The following is a 27,489-nucleotide window of genomic DNA, read 5'->3' as shown; positions in this document are numbered from 1 at the left end:
CCTTTCACACTCGTGCTATTGTTCGTTTTTGACGATGGAAAATCTATTGTATTTATATTGTATTTTATGCCTCTGGCGTTGACTTCTTAGGCCCTAACTATTCGATCTGGAGGACCAACGCCCCAGAGTGAAGCATAGGTCGCCCGGAACGTAGAAATGACCGTCACTTTCACTCTGGTTGCAACTACTCCTGTTATACGATGGAAAAACTGATGTATTTTTATTGTATTTTATGCTTCGGGCGTTGACTTCTAAGGCCCTAGCTATTTGATCTGGTGGATCACCGCCCTGTAGTGAAGCCTAGGTTGCCCGGAACGTAGAAATGACCATAGCTTTCACACTGGTTGCAATAATTCCTGTTATACGATGGACAGAATGTTGGATTTTTATTGTACTTTATGCTTCTGGCATTGACTTCTAAGGCCCTATGTATTCGATCTGGCGGAGCAATGCCTCAGTGTTAAGTCTAGGATGCCTGGAACGTAGAAATGGCCGTTACTTTCACACTGGTTGCAGTTATTCATTTTATACGATGGAAAAACTGTTGTACATATATCGTATTTTATGCTTCTGGCGTTGACTTCTTAGGCCCTAACTATTCGATCTGGTGGATCAACGCCCTAGGGTGAAGCCTAAGTTCCCGGAACGTAGAAATGACCATAACCATCAGACTAGTTGCAAATATTAGTTTTATACGATGGAAAGACTGTTGTATTTATATTGTATTTTATAGTTATGGCGTTGTCTTCTGGGGTCGTAGCTATTCGATGTGGTTGAGCAACGCCCTAGAGTGGAGCCTAGGTTGCCCGGAACGTAGAAATGACCATAGCTTTCATACTGGTTGCAATAATTCGTTCTATACGATGGAAAAACTGTTGTATTTATTTTGTATTTGGTGCTCCTGGCGGTGACTTCTTAGGCCCTAGCTATTGGACCTGGTGGACCAACGCCCTAGAGTGAAGCCTAGGTTGCCCGGAACGTAGAAATGACCATAACATTCATACTGGTTGCAATTATTCGTTTTATACGATGGAAAAACTGTTGTATTTTTATTTAATTTTATGCTTCTGGCGTTGACTTCTAAGTCCCTAGCTATTCGATCTGGTGCAGCAACGCCCTAGAGTGAAGCCTAGGCTGCCCGGAAGGTAGAAATGACCATCACCTTTACGCTGGTTGCAATTATTCCTGTTATACGATGGAAAAACTGTTGTATTTATATTATATTTTATGCTTCAGGCGTTGAGTCCTGAGGCCGTAGCTATTCGATGTGGTGGAGCAACGCCCTAGAGTGAAGCCTAGGTTGCCCGGAACGTAGAAATGACCATTACTTCCACACTGTTTGCAATTATTCATATTATACAGTGGAAAAACTGTTGTATTGATATTGTATTTCATGCTGCTGGCATTGACTTCTGAGGCCCTAACTATTCGATCTGGTGGAGGAACGCCCTGGAGTTAAGCCAAGGTTGCCCGGAACGTAGAAATGACCATAACTTTAGCACTGGTTGCAATTATTCGTTCTATACAATGAAAAAACTGTTCTATTTATTTTGTATTTCATGATTCGGGCGTTGACTACTAAGGCCCTAACTATTCGATCTGGTGGAGCAACGCCCTACAGTTAAGCCTAGGTTGCCCGGAACGTAGAATGACCTTTTCTTTAACACTGTTTGCAAATATACATTATATACGATGGATAAGCTGTTGTATTTATATTGTATTTTATGCTTCTGGCGTTGACTTCTTAGGGCCTAACTATTCGATCTGGTGGAACACCGCCCTGTAGTGAAGCCTAGGTCGCCCTGAACGTAGAAATGACCATAACTTTCACACTGGTTGCAATTATTCGTTTTATACAATGGAAAAACTGTTGTATTTATATTGTATATTATGCTTCTGGCGTTGACTTCTTAGGCCCTAGCTATTCGATCTGGTGGAGCAACGCCCTAGAGTGAAGCCTAGGTTGCCCGGAACGTAGAAATGACCATTACCTTCACACTGTTTGCGATTATCCACTTTATACGATGGTAAAACTGTTGTACTTATGTTGTATTTAATCTTCTGGCGTTGAATTCTAAGTCCCTAGCTATTCGATCTGGTGGAGCAACGCCCTAGGGTGAAGCCTAGGTTACCCGCAACGTAGAAATGACCAGTACTTTCACACTGGTTGTAGCTTTCCTGTTATACGATGGAAAAACTGTTTCATTTTTATTGTATTTTATGCTTCTGGCGTTGTATTCAAAATCCCTAACTATTCGATCTGGTGGAACAGCGCCCTGGAGTTAAGCCTAGGTTGCACGGAAAGTAGAAATGACGATAACTTTCACACTGTTTGCAATCATTCATTTTATGCGATGGAAAAGCTGTTGTATTTATATTGTATTATATGCTTCTGGCGTTGACTTCTTACGCCCTAACTATTCGATCTGGTGGAACACCGCCCTGTAGTGAAGCCTAGGTTGCCCTGAACGTAGAAATGACCATAACTTTCACACTGGTTGCAATTATTCGTTTTATACAATGGAAAAACTGTTGTATTTATATTGTATATTATGCTTCTGGCGTTGACTTCTTAGGCCCTAGCTATTCGATCTGGTGGAGCAACGCCCTAGAGTGAAGCCTAGATTGCCCGGAACGTAGAAATGACCATTACCTTCACACTGTTTGCGATTATCCACTTTATACGATGGTAAAACTGTTGTACTTATGTTGTATTTAATTTTCTGGCGTTGAATTCTAAGTCCCTAGCTATTCGATCTGGTGGAGCAACGCCCTAGAGTGAAGCCTAGGTTACCCGCAACGTAGAAATAACCAGTACTTTCACACTGGTTGCAGTTATTCCTGTTATAGGATGGAAAAACTGTTGCATTTTTATTGTATTTTATGCTTCTGGCGTTGTATTCAAAGTCCGTAACTATTCGATCTGGTTGAGCAACGCTCTAGAGTGAAGCCTAGGTTGCCTAGAACGTAGAAATGACCATTACCTACACACTGGTTGCAGTTATTCCTGTTATACGATGGAAAAACTGTTGCATTTTTATTGTATTTTATGCCTCTGGCGTTTACTTCTAAGTCCCTAGCTATTCGATTTGGTGGAGCAAGGCACTAGAGCGAAGCCTAGGTTGCCCGGAACGTAGAAATGACCTGTACTTTCACAGTGGTTGCAATTACTCCTGTTACACTATGGAAAAACTGTTGCATTTTTATTGTATTTTATGCTTCTGGCGTTACATTCTATGTCCCTAACTATGCTATCTGGTGCAGCAACGCCCTACAGTTAAGCCTAGGTGCCAGCAACGGGGAAATGACCATAACTTTCACACTGTTTGCAATCATTCATTTTATACGATGGAAAAGCTGTTGTATTTATATTGTATTTTATGCTTCTGGAGTTGACCTCTAAGGCCGTAGCTATTCGGTGTGGTGGAGCAACGCCCAAGAGTGAAAACTAGGTTGCCCGGAACGTAGAAATGACCATTACTTTCACACGGGTTGCAATTATTCCTTTTATACGATGGAAAAACTGTTGTATTTTTATTGTATTTTATGCTTCTGGCGTTGACTTCTTAGGCCCTAACTATTCGATCTGGTGGAACAACGCCCTAGAGTGAAGCCTAGGTTGCCGGAACGTAGAATTGACCTTTACTTTTACACTGCTTGCAATTATACATTTTATACGATGGAAAAACTGTTATACTTATGTTGTATTTTATTCTTCTAGCGCTGAATTCTAAGTCCCTAGCTATTCGGTCTGGCGGAGCAACGCCCTAGAGTGAAGCCTAGGTTACCCGGAACATAGAAATGACCAGTACTTTCACACTGGTTGTAGCTTTCCTGTTATACGATGGAAAAACTGTTTCATTTTTATTGTATTTTATGCTTCTGGCGTTGTATTCAAAATCCCTAACTATTCGATCTGGTGGAACAACGCCCTGGAGTTAAGCCTAGGTTGCACGGAAAGTAGAAATGACCATAGCTTTCACACTGTTTGCAATCATTCATTTTATGCGATGGAAAAGCTGTTGTATTTATATTGTATTATATGCTTCTGGCGTTGACTTCTTACGCCCTAACTATTCGATCTGGTGGAACACCGCCCTGTAGTGAAGCCTAGGTTGCCCTGAACGTAGAAATGACCATAACTTTCACACTGGTTGCAATTATTCGTTTTATACAATGGAAAAACTGTTGTATTTATATTGTATATTATGCTTCTGGCGTTGACTTCTTAGGCCCTAGCTATTCGATCTGGTGGAGCAACGCCCTAGAGTGAAGCCTAGATTGCCCGGAACGTAGAAATGATCATTACCTTCACACTGTTTGCGATTATCCATTTTATACGATGGTAAAACTGTTGTACTTATGTTGTATTTTATTCTTCTGGCGTTGAATTCTAAGTCCCTAGCTATTCGATCTGGTGGAGCAACGCCCTAGAGTGAAGCCTAGGTTACCCGGAACGTAGAAATAACCAGTACTCTCACACTGGTTGCAGTTATTCCTGTTATAGGATGGAAAAACTGTTGCATTTTTATTGTATTTTATGCTTCTGGCGTTGTATTCAAAGTCCCTAACTATTCGATCTGGTGGAGCAACGCTCTTGAGTGAAGCCAAGGTTGCCCAGAACGTAGAAATGACCATTACCTTCACACTGGTTGCAGTTATTCCTGTTATACGATGGAAAAACTGTTGCATTTTTATTGTATTTTATGCCTCTGGCGTTTACTTCTAAGTCCCTAGCTATTCGATTTGGTGGAGCAAGGCACTAGAGCGAAGCCTAGGTTGCCCGGAACGTAGAAATGACCTGTACTTTCACAGTGGTTGCAATTACTCCTGTTATACTATGGAAAAGCTGTTGCATTTTTATTGTATTTGATGCTTCTGGCGTTAAATTCTAAGTCCCTAACTATGCTATCTGGTGCAGCAACGCCCTACAGTTAAGCCTAGGTGCCCGCAACGGAGAAATGACCATAACTTTCACACTGTTTGCGATCATTCATTTTATACGATGGAAAAGCTGTTGTATTTATATTGTATTTTATGCTTCTGGAGTTGACCTCTAAGGCCGTAGCTATTCGGTGTGGTGGAGCAACGCCCAAGAGTGAAGCCTAGGTTGCCAGGAACGTAGAAATGACCATTACTTTCACACTGGTTGCAATTATTCCTTTTATACGATGGAAAAACTGTTGTATTTTTATTGTATTTTATGCTTCTGGCGTTGAATTCGAAGTCCCTATCCATTCGATCTGGTGGAGCAACGCCCCGGAGTTAAGCCAAGGTTGCCCGGAACGTAGAAATGACCATAACTTTAACACTGGTTGCAATTATTCGTTTTATACAATGAAAAAACTGTTCTATTTATTTTGTATTTCATGATTCGGGCGTTGACATCTAAGGCCCTAACTATTCGATCTGGTGGAGCAACGTCCTACAGTTAAGCCTAGGTTGCCCGGAACGTAGAAATGACCTTTTCTTTCACACTGTTTGCAAATATACATTATATACGATGGAAAAGCTGTTGTATTTATATTGTATTTTATGCTTCTGGCGTTGACTTCTTAGGCCCTAACTATTCGATCTGGTGGAACAGCGCCCTAGAGAGAAGCCTAGGTTACCCGGAACATAGAAATGACCAGTACTTTCTCACTGGTTGCAGCTTTCCTGTTATACGATGGAAAACCTGTTTCATTTTTATTGTATTTTATGCTTCTGGCGTTGTATTCAAAGTCCCTAACTATTCGATCTGGTGGAACAACGCCCTGGAGTTAAGCCTAGGTTGCACGGAAAGTAGAAATGACCATAACTTTTACACTGTTTGGAATCATTCATTTTATGCGATGGAAAAGCTGTTGTATTTATATTGTATTTTATGCTTCTGGAGTTGACTTCTAAGGCCGCAGCTATTCGATGTGATGGAGCAACGCCCAAGAGTGAAGCCCAGGTTGCCCGGAACGTAGAAACGACCATTACTTTCACACTGATTGCAATTATTCCTTTTATACGATGGAAAAACCGTTGTATTTTTATTGTATTTTATGCTTCTGGCGTTGACTTCTAAGTCCCTAGCTATTCGATCTGGTGGAGCAACGCCCTTAAGCGAAGCCTAGGTTGCCCAGAACGTAGAAATGACCTGTACTTTCACACTGGTTGCAATTATTCCTGTTATACGATGGAAAAACTGTTGTACTTATGTTGTATTTTATGCTTCTGGCGTTGAATTCTTTGTCCCTAACTATTCGATCTGGTGGAGCAACGCCCTAGAGTGAAGCCTAGGTTGCCCCGAACGTAGAAATGACCGTTACTTTCACAATGTTTGCAAATATACACTATACACGATGGAAAAGCTGTTTTATTTATATTGTATTTTATGCTTCTGGCGTTGACTTCTTAGGCCCTAACTATTTGATCTGGTGGAGCACCGCCCTGTAGTGAAGCCTAGGTTGCCCTGAACGTAGAAATGACCATAACTTTCACACTGGTTGCAATTATTCGTTTTATACAATGGAAAAACTGTTCTATTTATCTTGTATTTTATGCTTCGGGCGTTGACGTCTAAGGCCCTAACCATTTGATCTGGTGGAGCACCGCCCTGTAGTGAAGCCTAGGTTGCCCTGAACGTAGAAAAGACCATAACTTTCACACTGGTTGCAATTATTCGTTTTATACAATGGAAAAACTGTTCTATTTATCTTGTATTTTATGCTTCGGGCGTTGACGTCTAAGGCCCTAACTATTCGATCTGGTGGAGCAACGCCCTCGTGCGAAGCCTAGGTTGCCCGGAACGTAGAAATGACCATTACCTTCACACTGCTTGCAATTATATATTTTATACGATGGAAAAACTGTTGTACATATGTTGTATTATATTCTTCTGGCGTTGAATTCTGAGTCCCTAGCTATTCGATCTGGTGGAGCAACGCCCTAGAGTGATGCCTAGGTTACCCGGAACGTAGAAATAACCAGTACTTTCACACTGGTTGCAGTTATTCCTGTTATAGGATGGAAAAACTGTTTCATTTTTATTGTATTTTATGCTTCTGGCGTTGTATTCAAAATCCCTAACTATTCGATCTGGTGGAACAACACCCTGGAGTTAAGCCTAGGTTGCACGGAAAGTAGAAATGACCATAACTTTCACACTGTTTGCAATCATTCATTTTATGCGATGGAAAAGCTGTTGTATTTATATTGTATTATATGCTTCTGGCGTTGACTTCTTACGCCCTAACTATTCGATCTGGTGGAACACCGCCCTGTAGTGAAGCCTAGGTTGCCCGGAACGGAGAAATGACCATAACCTTCACACAGTTTGCAATCATTCATTTTATACGATGGAAAAGCTGTTGTATTTATATTGTATTTTATGCTTCTGGAGTTGACCTCTAAGGCCGTAGCTATTCGGTGTGGTGGAGCAACGCCCAAGAGTGAAACCTAGGTTGCCAGGAACGTAGAAATTACAATTACTTTCACACTGGTTGCAATTATTCCTTTTATACGATGGAAAAACTGTTGTATTTTTATTGTATTTTATACTTCTGGCGTTGAATTCTAAGCCCCTAGCTATTCCGTCTGGTGGAGCAACGCCCTAGAGTGAAGCCTAGGTGCCCGGAACGTTGAAATGACCAGTACTTTCACACTGTTTGCAATTATTCCTTTTATACGATGGAAAAACTGTTGTACTTATGTTGTATTTTATACTTCTGGCGTTGAATTCTAAGCCCCTAGCTATTCCGTCTGGTGGAGCAACGCCCTAGAGTGAAGCCTAGGTGCCCGGAACGTTGAAATGACCAGAACTTTCTCACTGTTTGCAATTATACATTTTATACGATGGAAAAACTGTTGTACATACGGTGTATTATATTCTTCTGGCGCTGAATTCTAATTCCCTAGCTATTCGATCTGGTGGAGCAACGCCCTAGAGTGAAGCCTAGGTTACCGGGAACATAGAAATGACCAGTACTTTCACACTGGTTGCAGTTATTCCTGTTATACGATGGAAAAACTGTTGCATTTTTATTGTATTTTATGCCTCTAGCGTTTCCTTCTAAGTCCCTAGCTATTCGATCTGGAGGAGCAAGGCCCTAGAGCGAAGCCTTGGTTGCCCGGAACGTAGAAATGACCTGTACTTTCACACTGGTTGCAATTACTCTTGTTATACTATGGAAACACTGTTGCATTTTTATTGTATTTTATGCTTCTGGCGTTAAATTCTAAGTCCCTAACTATGCTATCTGATGCAGCAACGCCCTACAGTTAAGCCTAGATGCCCGGAACGGAGAAATGACCACAACTTTCACACTGTTTGCAATCATTCATTTTATACGATGGAAAACTGTTGTATTTATATTGTATTTTATGCTTCTGGAGTTGACTTCTAAGTCCGTAGCTATTCGGTGTGGTGGAGCAACGCCCAAGAGAGAAACCTAGGATGCCAGGAACGTAGAAATGACCATTACTTTCACACTGGTTGCAATTATTCCTTTTATACGATGGAAAAAATGTTGATTTTTTATTGTATTTTATGCTTCTGGCGTTGACTTCTAAGTCCCTAGCGATTCGATCTGGTGGAGCAACGCCCTACAGTTAAGCCTAGGTTTCCCTGAACGTAGAAATGACCATAACTTTCACACTGGTTGCAATTATTCGTTTTATACAATGGAAAAACTGTTCTATTTATTTTGTATTTTATGCTTCGGGCGTTGACGTCTAAGGCCCTAACTATTCGATCTGGTGGAGCAACGCCCTGGAGTTAAGCCTAGGTTGCCCGGAACGTAGAAATGACCATAACTTTCACACTGGTTGCAATTATTCGTTTTATACGATGGAAAAACTGTTGTATTTATTTTGTATTTGGTGCTTCTGTCGTTGACTTCTTAGGCCCTAAGTATTGGATCTGGTGGACCAACGCCCTAGACTGAACCCTAGGTTGCCCGGAACGTGGTAATGACCATCACGTTCACATTTGTTGCAATTATTCCTGTTATACGATGGAAAAACTGTTCTATTTTTATTGTATTTTATGCTTCAGGCGGTGACTTCTAAGCCCGTAGCAAATCGATGTGGTTGGGCAACGCCCTAGAGTGAAGCCTAGGTTGCCCGGAACGCAGAAATGGCCATTACTTTCACACTGGTTGCAATTATTCCAGTTATACGATGGAAAAAGTGTTGCGTTGTTATTGTATTTTATGCTTCTGGCGTTAAATTCTAAGTCCCGAACTATGCGATCTGGTGGAGCAACGCCCTACAGTTAAGCCTTGGTTACCCGGAACGTAGAAATGACCTTTACTTTCACACTGTTTGCAAATATACATCATATACGATGTAAAAGCTGTTGGATTTATATTGTATTTTATGCTTCTGGCGTTGGCTTCTTAGGCCCTAACTATTCGACCTGGTGGAGCAACGCCCTAGTGTTAGGCCTAAGTTGCCCGGAACGTAGAAATGACCATAACTTTCACACTGGTTGCAATTATTCGATTTATACAATGGAAAAACTGTTCTATTTATTTTGTATTTTATGCTTCGGGCGTTGACTTCTAAGGCGCTAACTATTCGATCTGGTGGAGCAACGCCCTTGAGCGAAGCCAAGGTTGCCCGGAACGTAGCACTGACCTGTACTTTCACACTGGTTGCAATTATTCCTGTTATACGATGGAAAAACTGTTGTACTTATGTTGTATTTTATGCTTCTGGCGTCGAGTTCTAAGATCCTAACTATTCCATCTGGTGGAGCAACGCCGTAGAGTGGAACCTAGGATGCCCGGAACGTAGAAATGAGCGTTACTTTCACACTGTTTGCAAATATACATTATATACGATGGAAAAGCTGTTGTATTTATATTGTATTTTAAGCTTCTGGCGTTGACTTCTTAGGCCCTAACTATTTGATCTGGTGTAGCACCGCCCTGTAATGAAGCCTAGGCTGCCCGGAACGTAGAAATGAACGTTACTTTCACACTGTTTGCAATTATACATTATATACGATGGAAAAGCTGTTGTATTTATATTGTATTTTATGCTTCTGGCGTTGACTTCTTAGGCCCTAACTATTTGATCTGGTGTAGCACCGCCCTGTAATGAAGCCTAGGCTGCCCGGAACGTAGAAATGAACGTTACTTTCACACTGTTTGCAATTATACATTATATACGATGGAAAAACTGTTGCATTTTTATTGTATTTTATGCTTCTGGCGTCGAATTCTAAGTCCCTAACTATGCGATCTGGTAGAGAAACGCCCTACAGTTAAGCCTAGGTTGCCCCGAACGTAGAAATGACCTTTACTTTCACACTGTTTGCAAATATACATTATATGCGATGGAAAAACTGCTGTATCTATTTTGTATTTAATGCTTCTGGCGCTGACTTCGTAGGTCCTAACTATTGGATCTGGTGGAGCAACGCCCAGGGGTGAAGCCTAGGTAGCGCGGAACGTAGTAATGATCATAACTTTCACACTGGTTTCAATTATTCGTTTTATACAATGGAAAAACTGTTCTGTTTATTTTGTATTTTGTGCTTCGGGCGTTGACTTCTGAGGCCCTAACTATTCGATCTGGTGGAGCTACGCCCTAGAGCAAAACCTAGGTTGCCCGGAACGTAGAAATGACCATTACCTTCACGCTTGTTGCAATTATTCCTGTTATACGATGGACAAACTGTTGGATTTTGATTGTACTTTAGGCTTCTGGCGTTGACTTCTAAGGCCCTAACTATTCGATGTGGTGGAGCAACGCCCTAGAGCAAAACCTAGGTTGCCCGGAACGTAGAAATGACCATTACCTTCACGCTTGTTGCAATTATTCCTGTTATACGATGGACAAACTGTTGGAGTTTGATTGTACTTTATGCTTCTGGCGTTGACTTCTAAGGCCCTATGTATTCGATCTGGTGGAGCAATGCCTCAGAGTTAAGTCTAGGATGCCCGGAACGTAGAAATGGCCATTACTTTCACACTGGTTGCAATTATTCGTTTTATACGATGGAAAAACTGTTGTACATATGTTGTATTTTATTCTTCTGGCGCTGAATTCTAAGTCCCTAGCTATTCGATCTGGTGGAGGAACGCCCTAGAGTGAAGCCTAGGTTTCCGGGAACACAGAAATGACCAGTACTTTCACACTGGTTGCAGTTATTCCTGTTAGACGATGGAAAAACTGTTGCATTTTTATTGTATTTTATGCTTCTGGCGTTGAATTCTAAGTCCCTAACTATGCGATCTGGTGGAGAAATGCCCTACAGTTAAGCCTAGGTTGCCCGGAACGTAGAAATGACCTTTACTTTCACACTGTTTGCAAGTATACATTATATCCGATGGAAAAACTGTTGTATCTATTTTGTATTTTATGCTTCTGGCGCTGACTTCTTAGGTCCTAACTATTGGATCTGGTGGAGCAACACCCAGGGGTGAAGCCTTGGTTGCGCAGAACGTAGAAATGATCATAACTTTCACACTGGTTTCAATTATTCGTTTTATACAATGGAAAAACTGTTCTATTTGTTTTGTATTTTATGCTTCGGGCGTTGACTTCTAAAGCCCTAACTATTCCATGTGGTGGAGCAACGCCCTAGAGCAAAACCTAGGTTGCCCGGAACGTAGAAATGACCATTACCTTCACGCTTGTTGCAATTATTCCTGTTATACGATGGACAAAACTGTTGGATTTTGATTGTACTTTATGATTCTGGCGTTGACTTCTAAGGCCCAATGTATTGGATCTGATGGAGCAATGCCTCAGAGTTAAGTCTAGGATGCCCGGAACGTAGAAATGGCCATTACTTTCACACTGGTTGCAATTATGCCAGTCATACGATGTTAAAACTGTTGTATTTTTACTGTATTTTATGCTTCTGGCGTTGTATTCAAAGTCCCTAACTACTCGATCTGGTGGAACATGCCCTAGAGTTAAGCCTAGTTTGCCCGGAAAGTAGAAATGACCATAACTTTCACACCGTTTGCAATCATTCATTTTATACGATCTAAAACCTGTTGTATTTATTTTGTATTTGGTGCTTCTGGCGTTGACTTCTTAAGCCCTAACTATAGGATGTGGTGGACCAACGCCCTAGTGTGAAGCCTTTGTTGCCCGCAACGTAGAAATGACCATATCTTTCAAACTGGTTGCAATTATGCCAGTTATACGATGGTAAAACTGTTGTACTTATGTTGTATTTTATGTTTCTGGCGTTGACTTCTTAGGCCCTAGCTATTCGATGTGGTGGAGCAACGACCTAGAGTGAAGCCTAGGATGCCCGGAGCGCAGAAATGGCCATTACTTTCAGACTGGTTGCAATTATTCGTTTTATACGATGGAAAAACTGTTGTACTTATATTCTATTTTATGCTTCTGGCGCTGACTTCTTAGGTCCTAACTATTGGATCTGGCGGAGCAACGCCCAGGGGTGAAGCCTAGGTTGCCCGGAACGTGGTAATGACCATCACGTTCACATTTGTTGCAATTATTCCCGTTATACGATGAAAAACTGTTCTATTTTTATTGTATTTTATGCTTCAGGCGGCGACTTCTAAGGCCCTAACTATTCGATCTGGTGGAAGAACGCCCTAGAGTGAAGCCTAGGTTGCCCGGAACGTAGAAATGACCATACCTTTCACACTGGTTGCAATTATTCCTGTTATACGATGGAAAAACTGTTGTATTTTTATTGTAATTTATGCTTCTGGCGTTGACTTCTAAGTCCCTAGCTATTCGATCTGGTGGAGCAACGCCCTAGAGCGAAACCTAGGTTGCCCGGAACGTAGAAATGACCTGTACCTTCACACCGGTTGCAATTATTCCAGTTATACGATGGAAAAAGTGTAGCGTTTTTATTGTATTTTATGCTTCTGGCAATAAATTCTAAGTCCCGAACTATGCGTTCTGGTGTAGCAACGCCCTAGAGTGAAGCCTAGGTTGCCCGGAACGTAGAAATGGCCATTAGTTTCACACTGGTTCCAATTATTCGTTTTATACGATGGAAAACCTGTTGTATTTATTTTGTATTTGGTGCTTCTGGCGTTGACTTCATAAGCCATAACTATTGGATGTGGTGGACCAACGCCCTAGAGTGAAGCCTGGGTTGCCCAGAACGTAGAAATGACCATATCTTTCAGACTGGTTGCAATTATGCCAGTTATATGATGGTAAAACTGTTGTATTTTTATTGTAATTTATGCGTGTGGAGTTGTTTTCTAAGGCCACAACTGTTCGACCTGGTGGAGCAACGCCCTAGAGTGAAGGCTAGGTTGCACGGAACGTAGAAATGCCCATTCCTTTCGCACTGGTTGTAATTATTCCTGTTATACGATGGAATAACTGCTCTATTTTTATTTTATTTTATGCATCTGGCATTGACTTCTAAGGCCCTAGCTATTCGATCTGGTGGAGCAACGCCCTAGGGTGAAGCCTAGGTTCCCCGGAACGTAGAAATGACCATCACCTTCACTCTGGTTACAATTATTCCTGTTATACGATGGAAAAGCTGTTGTATCTTTATTGTATTTTATGCTTCTGTCGTTGACTTCCTGGGCCCTAACTATTAGATCTGGCGGACCAACGCCCTAGAGTGAAGCCTAGTTTGACCGGAACGTGGAAATGACCATCACGTTCACATTTTTTGCAGTTATTCCCGTTATACGATGGAAAAACTGTTGTATTTTTATTGTATTTTATGTTTCGGGCGTTGACTTCTAAGGCCCTAGCTATTCGAGATGGTGGAGCAACGCCCTAGAGTGAAACCTAGGTCGCCCGAAACGTAGAAATAACCATTACTTTCACTCTGGTTGCAATTATTCATGCTATACAATGGAAAAACTGTTGTATCTATATTGTATTTTATGCTTCTGGCGCTGACTTCTTGGGTCCTAACTATTGGATCTGGCGGAGCAACGCCCAGGGGTGAAGCCTAGGTTGCCCGGAACGTAGAAATGACCATTACCTTCACATTGCTTGCAATTATACATTTTATACGATGGAAAGACTGTGGTATTTTTATTGTATTTTATGCTTCTGGCGTTGACTTCTAAGTCCCTTGCTATTCGATCTGGTGGAGCAACGCCCTAGAGTGAAGCCTAGGTTGCCCCGAACGTAGAAGTAACCATTACTTCCACACTGTTTGCAATTATTCATTTTATACAATGGAAAAACTGTTGCATTTATATTGCAGTTTATGCTTCTGGCGTTGACTTCTTAGGCCCTAGCTATTCGATCTGGTGGAAGAACGCCCTAGAGTGAAGCCTAGGTTGCCCGGAACGTAGAAATGACCATCACTTTCACACTGGTTGTAATTATTCCTGTTATACGATGGAAAAAGTGTAGCGTTTTTATTGTATTTTATGCTTCTGGCGATAAATTCTAAGTCCCGAACTATGCGTTCTGGTGGAACAACGCCCTAGAGTGAAGCCTAGGGTGGCAGGAACGTAGAAATGACCATCACTTTCACACTGGTTGCAATTATTCCTGTTATACAATGGAAAAACTGTTGCATTTTTATTGTATTTTATGCTTCTGGCGTTGTATACAAAGTCTCGATCTTTTTGATCTCGTGGAGCAACGCCCTGGAGTTAAGCCTAGGTTGCCCGGAAAGTAGAAATGACCATAACTTTCACACTGTTTGCAATCATTCGTTTTATGCAATGGAAAAGCTGTTGTATTTATATTGTATTTTATGCTTCTGGAGTTGACTTCTAAGGCCGCAGCTATTCGATGTGATGGAGCAACGCCCAATAGTGAAGCCTAGGTTGCCCGGAACGTAGAAATGACCATTACTTTCACACTGGTTGCAATTATTCATTTTATACGATGGAAAAACTGTTGTATTTATTTTGTATTTCATGCTTCTGGCGTTTATTTCTAAGATCCTAACTCTTCGATCTGGTGGAGCAATGCCTCAGAGATAAGTCTAGGGTGCCCGAAACGTCGAAATGATCATTACTTTCACGCTGGTTGCAATTATTCTTGTTATACGATGGAAAAACTGTTGTATTTATTTTGCATTTTATGCCTCTGTCGTTGACTTCTAAGGCCATAGCTATTCGATGTGGTCGAAAAACGCCCTAGAGTGAAGCCTATGTTGCCCGGAACGTAAAAATGACCATATCTTACACACTGGTTGCATTTATTCCTGTTATACGATGGAAAAAATGTTGTATTTATACTGTTTTTTATAGTTATGGCGTTGACTTCTAAGGCCGTAGCTATTCGATGTGGGGGAGCAATGCCCAAGAGTGAAGCCTGGGATGCCCGCAACGCAGAAATGACCATATCTTTCACACTGGTGCAATTATTCCTGTTATACGATGGAAAAACTGTTGTATCTATTTTGTATTTCATGCTTCTGTAGTTGAGTTCTTAGGTACTAACTATTGGATCTGGTGGAGCAACGCCCTCGGGTGAAGCCTAGGTTGCCCGGAACGTAGAAGTGACCATAACTTTCATACTCATTGCAATTATTCGTTTTATACGATGGAAAAGCTGTTGTATTTATATTGTATTTTAACCTTCTGGCGTTGACTTGTAAGGCCGCAGCTATTCGATGTGGAGCAGCAACGCCCTAGAGTGAAGCCTAGGTTGCCGGTATCGTTGAAATGACCATTACTTTCACACTGGTTGCAGTTATTCCTGTTATACGATGGGCAAACTGTTAGATTTTTATTGTACTTTATGCTTCTGGCGTTGACTTCTTAGGCCCTAACTATTGGATCTGGTGGAGCAACGCCTAGGGTGAAGGCTATGTTGCCCGGAACGTAGAAATGACCATAACCTTCATACTGATTGCAATTATTCGTTTTATACGATGGAAAATCTGTCGTACTTATATTGTATGTAATGCCTCTGGCGTTGACTCCCAAGGCTGTAGCTATTCGAGGTGGTGGAGCAACGCCCTAGAGTGAAGCCTAGGTTGCCCCGAACGTAGAAGTAACCACTACTACCACACTGTTTGCAATTATTCATTTTATACAATGGAAAAACTGTTGCATTTATATTGCAGTTTATGCTTCTGGCGTTGACTTGTTAGGCCCTAACTATTCGATCTGGTGGAGCAACGCCCTAGAGTGAAGGCTAGGTTGCACGGAACGTAGAAATGCCCATTTCTTTCGCACTGGTTGTAATTATTCCTGTTATACAATGGAATAACTGCTCTATCTTTATTTTATTTTATGCTTCTGGCATTGACTTCTAAGGCCCTAGCTATTCGATCTGGTGGAGCAACGCCCTAGGGTGAAGCCTAGGTTCCCCGGAACGTAGAAATGACCATCACCTTCACTCTGGTTACAATTATTCCTGTTATACGATGGAAAAGCTGTTGTATCTTTATTGTATTTTATGCTTCTGTCGTTGACTTCCTGGGCCCTACCTATTAGATCTGGCGGACCAACGCCCTAGAGTGAAGCCTAGGTTGCCCGGGACGTGGAAATGACCATCACGTTCACATTTTTTGCAGTTATTCCCGTTATACGATGGAAAGACTGTGGTATTTTTTATTGTATTTTATGCTTCTGGCGTTGACTTCTAAGTCCCTTGCTATTCGATGTGGTGGAGCAACGCGCTAGAGTGAAGCCTAGGTTGCCCCGAACGTAGAAGTAACCATTACTTCCACACTGTTTGCAATTATTCATTTTATACAATGGAAAGACTGTTGCATTTATATTGCAGTTTATGCTTCTGGCGTTGACTTCTTAGGCCCTAGCTATTCGATCTGGTGGAAGAACGCCCTAGAGTGAAGCCTAGGTTGCCCGGAACGTAGAAATGACCATCACTTTCACACTGGTTGCATTTATTCCTGTTATACGATGGAAAAAGTGTAGCGTTTTTATTGTATTTTATGCTTCTGGCGATAAATTCTAAGTCCCGAACTATGCGTTCTGGTGGAACAACGCCCTAGAGTGAAGCCTAGGGTGGCAGGAACGTAGAAATGACCATCACTTTCACACTGGTTGCAATTATTCCTGTTATACAATGGAAAAACTGTTGCATTTTTATTGTATTTTATGCTTCTGGCGTTGTATACAAAGTCTCGATCTATTTGATCTGGTGGAGCAACGCCCTGGAGTTAAGCCTAGGTTGCCCGGAAAGTAGAAATGACCATAACTTTCACACTGTTTGCAATCATTCGTTTTATGCAATGGAAAAGCTGTTGTATTTATATTGTATTTTATGCTTCTGGCGTTGTATACAAAGTCTCGATCTTTTTGATCTCGTGGAGCAACGCCCTGGAGTTAAGCCTAGGTTGCCCGGAAAGTAGAAATGACCATAACTTTCACACTGTTTGCAATCATTCGTTTTATGCAATGGAAAAGCTGTTGTATTTATATTGTATTTTATGCTTCTGGAGTTGACTTCTAAGGCCGCAGCTATTCGATGTGATGGAGCAACGCCCAATAGTGAAGCCTAGGTTGCCCGGAACGTAGAAATGACCATTACTTTCACACTGGTTGCAATTATTCATTTTATACGATGGAAAAACTGTTGTATTTATTTTGTATTTCATGCTTCTGGCGTTTATTTCTAAGATCCTAACTCTTCGATCTGGTGGAGCAATGCCTCAGAGATAAGTCTAGGGTGCCCGAAACGTCGAAATGATCATTACTTTCACGCTGGTTGCAATTATTCTTGTTATACGATGGAAAAACTGTTGTATTTATTTTGCATTTTATGCCTCTGTCGTTGACTTCTAAGGCCATAGCTATTCGATGTGGTCGAAAAACGCCCTAGAGTGAAGCCTATGTTGCCCGGAACGTAAAAATGACCATATCTTACACACTGGTTGCATTTATTCCTGTTATACGATGGAAAAAATGTTGTATTTATACTGTTTTTTATAGTTATGGCGTTGACTTCTAAGGCCGTAGCTATTCGATGTGGGGGAGCAATGCCCAAGAGTGAAGCCTGGGATGCCCGCAACGCAGAAATGACCATATCTTTCACACTGGTGCAATTATTCCTGTTATACGATGGAAAAACTGTTGTATCTATTTTGTATTTCATGCTTCTGTAGTTGAGTTCTTAGGTACTAACTATTGGATCTGGTGGAGCAACGCCCTCGGGTGAAGCCTAGGTTGCCCGGAACGTAGAAGTGACCATAACTTTCATACTCATTGCAATTATTCGTTTTATACGATGGAAAAGCTGTTGTATTTATATTGTATTTTAACCTTCTGGCGTTGACTTGTAAGGCCGCAGCTATTCGATGTGGAGCAGCAACGCCCTAGAGTGAAGCCTAGGTTGCCGGTATCGTTGAAATGACCATTACTTTCACACTGGTTGCAGTTATTCCTGTTATACGATGGGCAAACTGTTAGATTTTTATTGTACTTTATGCTTCTGGCGTTGACTTCTTAGGCCCTAACTATTGGATCTGGTGGAGCAACGCCTAGGGTGAAGGCTATGTTGCCCGGAACGTAGAAATGACCATAACCTTCATACTGATTGCAATTATTCGTTTTATACGATGGAAAATCTGTCGTACTTATATTGTATGTAATGCCTCTGGCGTTGACTCCCAAGGCTGTAGCTATTCGAGGTGGTGGAGCAACGCCCTAGAGTGAAGCCTAGGTTGCCCCGAACGTAGAAGTAACCACTACTACCACACTGTTTGCAATTATTCATTTTATACAATGGAAAAACTGTTGCATTTATATTGCAGTTTATGCTTCTGGCGTTGACTTGTTAGGCCCTAACTATTCGATCTGGTGGAGCAACGCCCTAGAGTGAAGGCTAGGTTGCACGGAACGTAGAAATGCCCATTTCTTTCGCACTGGTTGTAATTATTCCTGTTATACAATGGAATAACTGCTCTATCTTTATTTTATTTTATGCTTCTGGCATTGACTTCTAAGGCCCTAGCTATTCGATCTGGTGGAGCAACGCCCTAGGGTGAAGCCTAGGTTCCCCGGAACGTAGAAATGACCATCACCTTCACTCTGGTTACAATTATTCCTGTTATACGATGGAAAAGCTGTTGTATCTTTATTGTATTTTATGCTTCTGTCGTTGACTTCCTGGGCCCTACCTATTAGATCTGGCGGACCAACGCCCTAGAGTGAAGCCTAGGTTGCCCGGGACGTGGAAATGACCATCACGTTCACATTTTTTGCAGTTATTCCCGTTATACGATGGAAAGACTGTGGTATTTTTTATTGTATTTTATGCTTCTGGCGTTGACTTCTAAGTCCCTTGCTATTCGATGTGGTGGAGCAACGCGCTAGAGTGAAGCCTAGGTTGCCCCGAACGTAGAAGTAACCATTACTTCCACACTGTTTGCAATTATTCATTTTATACAATGGAAAGACTGTTGCATTTATATTGCAGTTTATGCTTCTGGCGTTGACTTCTTAGGCCCTAGCTATTCGATCTGGTGGAAGAACGCCCTAGAGTGAAGCCTAGGTTGCCCGGAACGTAGAAATGACCATCACTTTCACACTGGTTGCATTTATTCCTGTTATACGATGGAAAAAGTGTAGCGTTTTTATTGTATTTTATGCTTCTGGCGATAAATTCTAAGTCCCGAACTATGCGTTCTGGTGGAACAACGCCCTAGAGTGAAGCCTAGGGTGGCAGGAACGTAGAAATGACCATCACTTTCACACTGGTTGCAATTATTCCTGTTATACAATGGAAAAACTGTTGCATTTTTATTGTATTTTATGCTTCTGGCGTTGTATACAAAGTCTCGATCTATTTGATCTGGTGGAGCAACGCCCTGGAGTTAAGCCTAGGTTGCCCGGAAAGTAGAAATGACCATAACTTTCACACTGTTTGCAATCATTCGTTTTATGCAATGGAAAAGCTGTTGTATTTATATTGTATTTTATGCTTCTGGAGTTGACTTCCAAGGCCGCAGCTATTCGATGTGATGGAGCAACGCCCAATAGTGAAGCCTAGGTTGCCCGGAACGTAGAAATGACCATTACTTTCACACTGGTTGCAATTATTCATTTTATACGATGGAAAAACTGTTGTATTTATTTTGTATTTTATGCTTCTGGCGTTTATTTCTAAGATCCTAACTCTTCGATCTGGTGCAGCAATGCCTCAGAGATAAGTCTAGGATGCCCGAAACGTCGAAATGATCATTACTTTCACGCTGGTTGCAATTATTCTTGTTATACGATGGAAAAACTGTTGTATTTATTTTGCATTTTATGCCTCTGTCGTTGACTTCTAAGGCCATAGCTATTCGATGTGGTCGAAAAACGCCCTAGAGTGAAGCCTATGTTGCCCGGAACGTAAAAATGACCATATCTTACACACTGGTTGCAATTATTCCTGTTATACGATGGAAAAACTGTTGTATTTATACTGTTTTTTATAGTTATGGCGTTGACTTCTAAGGCCGTAGCTATTCGATGTGGGGGAGCAATGCCCATGAGTGAAGCCTGGGATGCCCGCAACGCAGAAATGACCATATCTTTCACACTGGTGCAATTATTCCTGTTATACGATGGAAAAACTGTTGTATCTATTTTGTATTTCATGCTTCTGTAGTTGAGTTCTTAGGTACTAACTATTGGATCTGGTGGAGCAACGCCCTCGGGTGAAGCCTAGGTTGCCCGGAACGTAGAAATGACCATAACTTTCATACTCATTGCAATTATTCGTTTTATACGATGTAAAAGCTGTTGTATTTCTATTGTATTTTATGCTTCTGGCGTTGACTTCTTAGGCCCTAACTATTCGACCTGGTGGAGCAACGCCCTACTGTTAAGCCTAGGTTTCCCGGAACGTAGAAATGACCATAACTTTCACACTGGCTGCTATTATTCGTTTTATACAATGGAAAAACTGTTGTATTTATTTTGTATTTTATGCTTGTGGCGTTGATTTCTAAGATCCTAACTCTCCGATCTGGTGGAGCAATGCCTCAGAGTTAAGTCTAGGATGCCCGAAACGTCGAAATGATCATTACTTTCACGCTGGTTGCAATTATTCTTGTTATACGATGGAAATACTGTTGTATTTATTTTGCATTTTATGCCTCTGTCGTTGACTTCTAAGGCCATAGCTATTCGATGTGGACGAAAAACGCCCTAGAGAGAAGCCTATGTTGCCCGGAACGTAAAAATGACCATATCTTACACACTGGTTGCAATTATTCCTGCTATACGATGGAAAAACTGTTGTATTTATACTGTTTTTTATAGTTATGGCGTTGACTTCTAAGGCCGTAGCTATTCGATGTGGGGGAGCAATGCCCTAGAGTGAAGCCTAGGATGCCCGCAACGCAGAAATGACCATATCTTTCACACTGGTTGCAATTATTCCTGTTATACGATGGAAAAACTGTAGTATCTATTTTGTATTTTATGCTTCTGTAGTTGAGTTCTTAGGTACTAACTATTGGATCTGGTCGAGCAACGCCCTAGGGTGAAGCCTAGGTTGCCCGTATCGTTGAAATGACCATTACTTTCACACTGGTTGCAGTTATTCCTGTTATACGATGGACAACCTGTTGGATTTTTATTGTACTTTATGCTTCTGTCGCTGACTTCTTAGGCCCTAACTATTGGATCTGGTGGAGCAACGCCTAGGGTGAAGGCTATGTTGCCCGGAACGTAGAAATGACCATGACCTTCATACTGATTGCAATTATTCGTTTTATACGATGGAAAAACTGTTGTACTTATATTGTATGTAATGCCTCTGGCGTTGACTCCTAAGGCAGTAGCTATTCGATGTGATGGAGTAACGCTCTAGAGTGAAGCCTACGTTGCCCCGAACGTAGAAGTAACCATTACTTGCACACTGTTTGCTATTATTCATTTTATACAATGGAAAAACTGTTGCATTTATATTGCAGTTTATGCTTCTGGCGTTCACTTCCTAAGCCCTAACTAATCGATCTGGTTGAAGAACGCCCTAGAGTGAAGCCTAGGTTGCCCGGAACGTAGAAATGACCATAGCTATCACACTGGTTGCAATTATTCCTGTTATACAAGGGAAAAACTGTTGTATTTATATTGTATATTATGCTTCTGGAGTTAACTTCTTAGGCCCTAGCTATTCGATCTGGTGGAGCAACGCCCTAGAGTGAAGCCTAGATTGCCCGGAACGTAGAAATGACCATTACCTTCACACTGTTTGCGATTATCCATTTTATACGATGGAAAAACTGTTGTACATACGGTGTATTATATTCTTCTGGCGCTGAACGCTAAGTCCCTAGCTATTCGATCTGGTGGAGCAACGCCCTAGAGTGAAGCCTAGGTTACCGGGAACATAGAAATGACCAGTACTTTCACACTGGTTGCAATTATTCCTTTTATACGATGGAAAAACTGTTGTATTTTTATTGTACTTTATGCTTCAGGCGTTGACTTCTAAGTCCCTACCTATTCGATCTGGTGGAGCAACGCCCTTAAGCGAAGCCTAGGTTGCCCAGAACGTAGAAATGACCTGTACTTTCACACTGGTTGCAATTACTCCTGTTATAATATGGAAAAACTGTTGCATTTTTATTGTATTTTATGCTTCTGGCGTTAAATTCTAAGTCCCTAACTATGCTATCTGGTGCAGCAACGCCCTACAGTTAAGCCTAGGTGCCCTGAACGGAGAAATGACCATAACTTTCACACTGTTTGCAATCATTCATTTTATACGATGGAAAAGCTGTTGTATTTATATTGTATTTTATGCTTCTGGAGTTGACTTCTAAGGCAGCAGCTATTCGATGTGATGGAGCAACGCCCAAGAGTGAAGCCCAGGTTGCCCGGAACGTAGAAATGACCATTACTTTCACACTGGTTGCAATTATTCCTTTTATACGATGGAAAAACTGTTGTATTTTTATTGTACTTTATGCTTCTGGCGTGACTTCTAAGTCCCTAGCTATTCGATCTGGTGGAGCAACGCTCTAGAGTGAAGCCTAGGTTGCCCGGAACGTAGAAATGACCATTACCTTCACACTGCTTGCAATTATACATTTTATACGATGGAAAAACTGTTGTACTTATGTTGTATTTTATACTTCTGGCGGTGAATTCTAAGTCCTTAGCTATTCGATCTGGTGGAGCAACGCCCTAGAGTGAAGCCTAGGTGCCCGGACCGTAGAAATGACCATTACCTTCACACTGCTTGCAATTATACATTTTATACGATGGAAAAACTGTTGTACTTATGTTGTATTTTATACTTCTGGCGTTGAATTCTAAGCCCCTAGCTATTCCGTCTGGTGGAGCAACGCCCTAGAGTGAAGCCTAGGTGCCCGGAACGTTGAAATGACCAGAACTTTCACACTGTTTGCAATTATTCCTTTTATACGATGGAAAAACTGTTGTACTTATGTTGTATTTTATACTTCTGGCGTTGAATTCTAAGCCCCTAGCTATTCCGTCTGGTGGAGCAACGCCCTAGAGTGAAGCCTAGGTGCCCGGAACGTTGAAATGACCAGAACTTTCTCACTGTTTGCAATTATACATTTTATACGATGGAAAAACTGTTGTACATACGGTGTATTATATTCTTCTGGCGCTGAATTCTAATTCCCTAGCTATTCGATCTGGTGGAGCAACGCCCTAGAGTGAAGCCTAGGTTACCGGGAACATAGAAATGACCAGTACTTTCACACTGGTTGCAGTTATTCCTGTTATACGATGGAAAAACTGTTGCATTTTTATTGTATTTTATGCCTCTAGCGTTTCCTTCTAAGTCCCTAGCTATTCGACCTGGAGGAGCAAGGCCCTAGAGCGAAGCCTTGGTTGCCCGGAACGTAGAAATGACCTGTACTTTCACACTGGTTGCAATTACTCTTGTTATACTATGGAAACACTGTTGCATTTTTATTGTATTTTATGCTTCTGGCGTTAAATTCTAAGTCCCTAACTATGCTATCTGATGCAGCAACGCCCTACAGTTAAGCCTAGATGCCCGGAACGGAGAAATGACCACAACTTTCACACTGTTTGCAATCATTCATTTTATACGATGGAAAACTGTTGTATTTATATTGTATTTTATGCTTCTGGAGTTGACTTCTAAGTCCGTAGCTATTCGGTGTGGTGGAGCAACGCCCAAGAGAGAAACCTAGGATGCCAGGAACGTAGAAATGACCATTACTTTCACACTGGTTGCAATTATTCCTTTTATACGATGGAAAAAATGTTGCCTTTTTATTGTATTTTATGCTTCTGGCGTTGACTTCTAAGTCCCTAGCGATTCGATCTGGTGGAGCAACGCCCTACAGTTAAGCCTAGGTTTCCCTGAACGTAGAAATGACCATAACTTTCACACTGGTTGCAATTATTCGTTTTATACAATGGAAAAACTGTTCTATTTATTTTGTATTTTATGCTTCGGGCGTTGACGTCTAAGGCCCTAACTATTCGATCTGGTGGAGCAACGCCCTGGAGTTAAGCCTAGGTTGCCCGGAACGTAGAAATGACCATAACTTTCACACTGGTTGCAATTATTCGTTTGATACGATGGAAAAACTGTTGTATTTATTTTGTATTTGGTGCTTCTGTCGTTGACTTCTTAGGCCCTAAGTATTGGATCTGGTGGACCAACGCCCTAGACTGAACCCTAGGTTGCCCGGAACGTGGTAATGACCATCACGTTCACATTTGTTGCAATTATTCCTGTTATACGATGGAAAAACTGTTCTATTTTTATTGTATTTTATGCTTCAGGCGGTGACTTCTAAGCCCGTAGCAAATCGATGTGGTTGGGCAACGCCCTAGAGTGAAGCCTAGGTTGCCCGGAACGCAGAAATGGCCATTACTTTCACACTGGTTGCAATTATTCCAGTTATACGATGGAAAAAGTGTTGCGTTGTTATTGTATTTTATGCTTCTGGCGTTAAATTCTAAGTCCCGAACTATGCGATCTGGTGGAGCAACGCCCTACAGTTAAGCCTTGGTTACCCGGAACGTAGAAATGACCTTTACTTTCACACTGTTTGCAAATATACATCATATACGATGTAAAAGCTGTTGGATTTATATTGTATTTTATGCTTCTGGCGTTGGCTTCTTAGGCCCTAACTATTCGACCTGGTGGAGCAACGCCCTAGTGTTAAGCCTAAGTTGCCCGGAACGTAGAAATGACCATAACTTTCACACTGGTTGCAATTATTCGATTTATACAATGGAAAAACTGTTCTATTTATTTTGTATATTATGCTTCGGGCGTTGACTTCTAAGGCGCTAACTATTCGATCTGGTGGAGCAACGCCCTTGAGCGAAGCCTAGGTTGCCCGGAACGTAGCACTGACCTGTACTTTCACACTGGTTGCAATTATTCCTGTTATACGATGGAAAAACTGTTGTACTTATGTTGTATTTTATGCTTCTGGCGTCGAGTTCTAAGATCCTAACTATTCCATCTGGTGGAGCAACGCCGTAGAGTGGAACCTAGGATGCCCGGAACGTAGAAATGAGCGTTACTTTCACACTGTTTGCAAATATACATTATATGCGATGGAAAAACTGCTGTATCTATTTTGTATTTAATGCTTCTGGCGCTGACTTCTTAGGTCCTAACTATTGGATCTGGTGGAGCAACGCCCAGGGGTGAAGCCTAGGTAGCGCGGAACGTAGTAATGATCATAACTTTCACACTGGTTTCAATTATTCGTTTTATACAATGGAAAAACTGTTCTGTTTATTTTGTATTTTGTGCTTCGGGCGTTGACTTCTGAGGCCCTAACTATTCGATCTGGTGGAGCAACGCCCTAGAGCAAAACCTAGGTTGCCCGGAACGTAGAAATGACCATTACCTTCACGCTTGTTGCAATTATTCCTGTTATACGATGGACAAACTGTTGGATTTTGATTGTACTTTAGGCTTCTGGCGTTGACTTCTAAGGCCCTAACTATTCGATGTGGTGGAGCAACGCCCTAGAGCAAAACCTAGGTTGCCCGGAACGTAGAAATGACCATTACCTTCACGCTTGTTGCAATTATTCCTGTTATACGATGGACAAACTGTTGGAGTTTGATTGTACTTTATGCTTCTGGCGTTGACTTCTAAGGCCCTATGTATTCGATCTGGTGGAGCAATGCCCCAGAGTTAAGCCTAGGTTGCCCGGAACGTAGAAATGACCATTACCTTCACATTGCTTGCAATTATACATTTTATACGATGGAAAGACTGTGGTATTTTTATTGTATTTTATGCTTCTGGCGTTGACTTCTAAGTCCCTTGCTATTCGATCTGGTGGAGCAACGCCCTAGAGTGAAGCCTAGGTTGCCCCGAACGTAGAAGTAACCATTACTTCCACACTGTTTGCAATTATTCATTTTATACAATGGAAAAACTGTTGCATTTATATTGCAGTTTATGCTTCTGGCGTTGACTTCTTAGGCCCTAGCTATTCGATCTGGTGGAAGAACGCCCTAGAGTGAAGCCTAGGTTGCCCGGAACGTAGAAATGACCATCACTTTCACACTGGTTGCAATTATTCCTGTTATACGATGGAAAAAGTGTAGCGTTTTTATTGTATTTTATGCTTCTGGCGATAAATTCTAAGTCCCGAACTATGCGTTCTGGTGGAACAACGCCCTAGAGTGAAGCCTAGGGTGGCAGGAACGTAGAAATGACCATCACTTTCACACTGGTTGCAATTATTCCTGTTACACAATGGAAAAACTGTTGCATTTTTATTGTATTTTATGCTTCTGGCGTTGTATACAAAGTCTCGATCTTTTTGATCTCGTGGAGCAACGCCCTGGAGTTAAGCCTAGGTTGCCCGGAAAGTAGAAATGACCATAACTTTCACACTGTTTGCAATCATTCGTTTTATGCAATGGAAAAGCTGTTGTATTTATATTGTATTTTATGCTTCTGGAGTTGACTTCTAAGGCCGCAGCTATTCGATGTGATGGAGCAACGCCCAATAGTGAAGCCTAGGTTGCCCGGAACGTAGAAATGACCATTACTTTCACACTGGTTGCAATTATTCATTTTATACGATGGAAAAACTGTTCTATTTATTTTGTATTTTATGCTTCTGGCGTTTATTTCTAAGATCCTAACTCTTCGATCTGGTGGAGCAATGCCTCAGAGATAAGTCTAGGGTGCCCGAAACGTCGAAATGATCATTACTTTCACGCTGGTTGCAATTATTCTTGTTATACGATGGAAAAACTGTTGTATTTATTTTGCATTTTATGCCTCTGTCGTTGACTTCTAAGGCCATAGCTATTCGATGTGGTCGAAAAACGCCCTAGAGTGAAGCCTATGTTGCCCGGAACGTAAAAATGACCATATCTTACACACTGGTTGCATTTATTCCTGTTATACGATGGAAAAAATGTTGTATTTATACTGTTTTTTATAGTTATGGCGTTGACTTCTAAGGCCGTAGCTATTCGATGTGGGGGAGCAATGCCCACGAGTGAAGCCTGGGATGCCCGCAACGCAGAAATGACCATATCTTTCACACTGGTGCAATTATTCCTGTTATACGATGGAAAAACTGTTGTATCTATTTTGTATTTCATGCTTCTGTAGTTGAGTTCTTAGGTACTAACTATTGGATCTGGTGGAGCAACGCCCTCG

Source organism: Calliopsis andreniformis, unplaced genomic scaffold (genome assembly GCF_051401765.1).
Source record: "Calliopsis andreniformis isolate RMS-2024a unplaced genomic scaffold, iyCalAndr_principal scaffold0001, whole genome shotgun sequence".
Taxonomy (NCBI): domain Eukaryota; kingdom Metazoa; phylum Arthropoda; class Insecta; order Hymenoptera; family Andrenidae; genus Calliopsis; species Calliopsis andreniformis.
The sequence above is the reverse complement of the archived record's forward strand: the minus strand, read 5'-3'. Positions refer to the sequence as shown.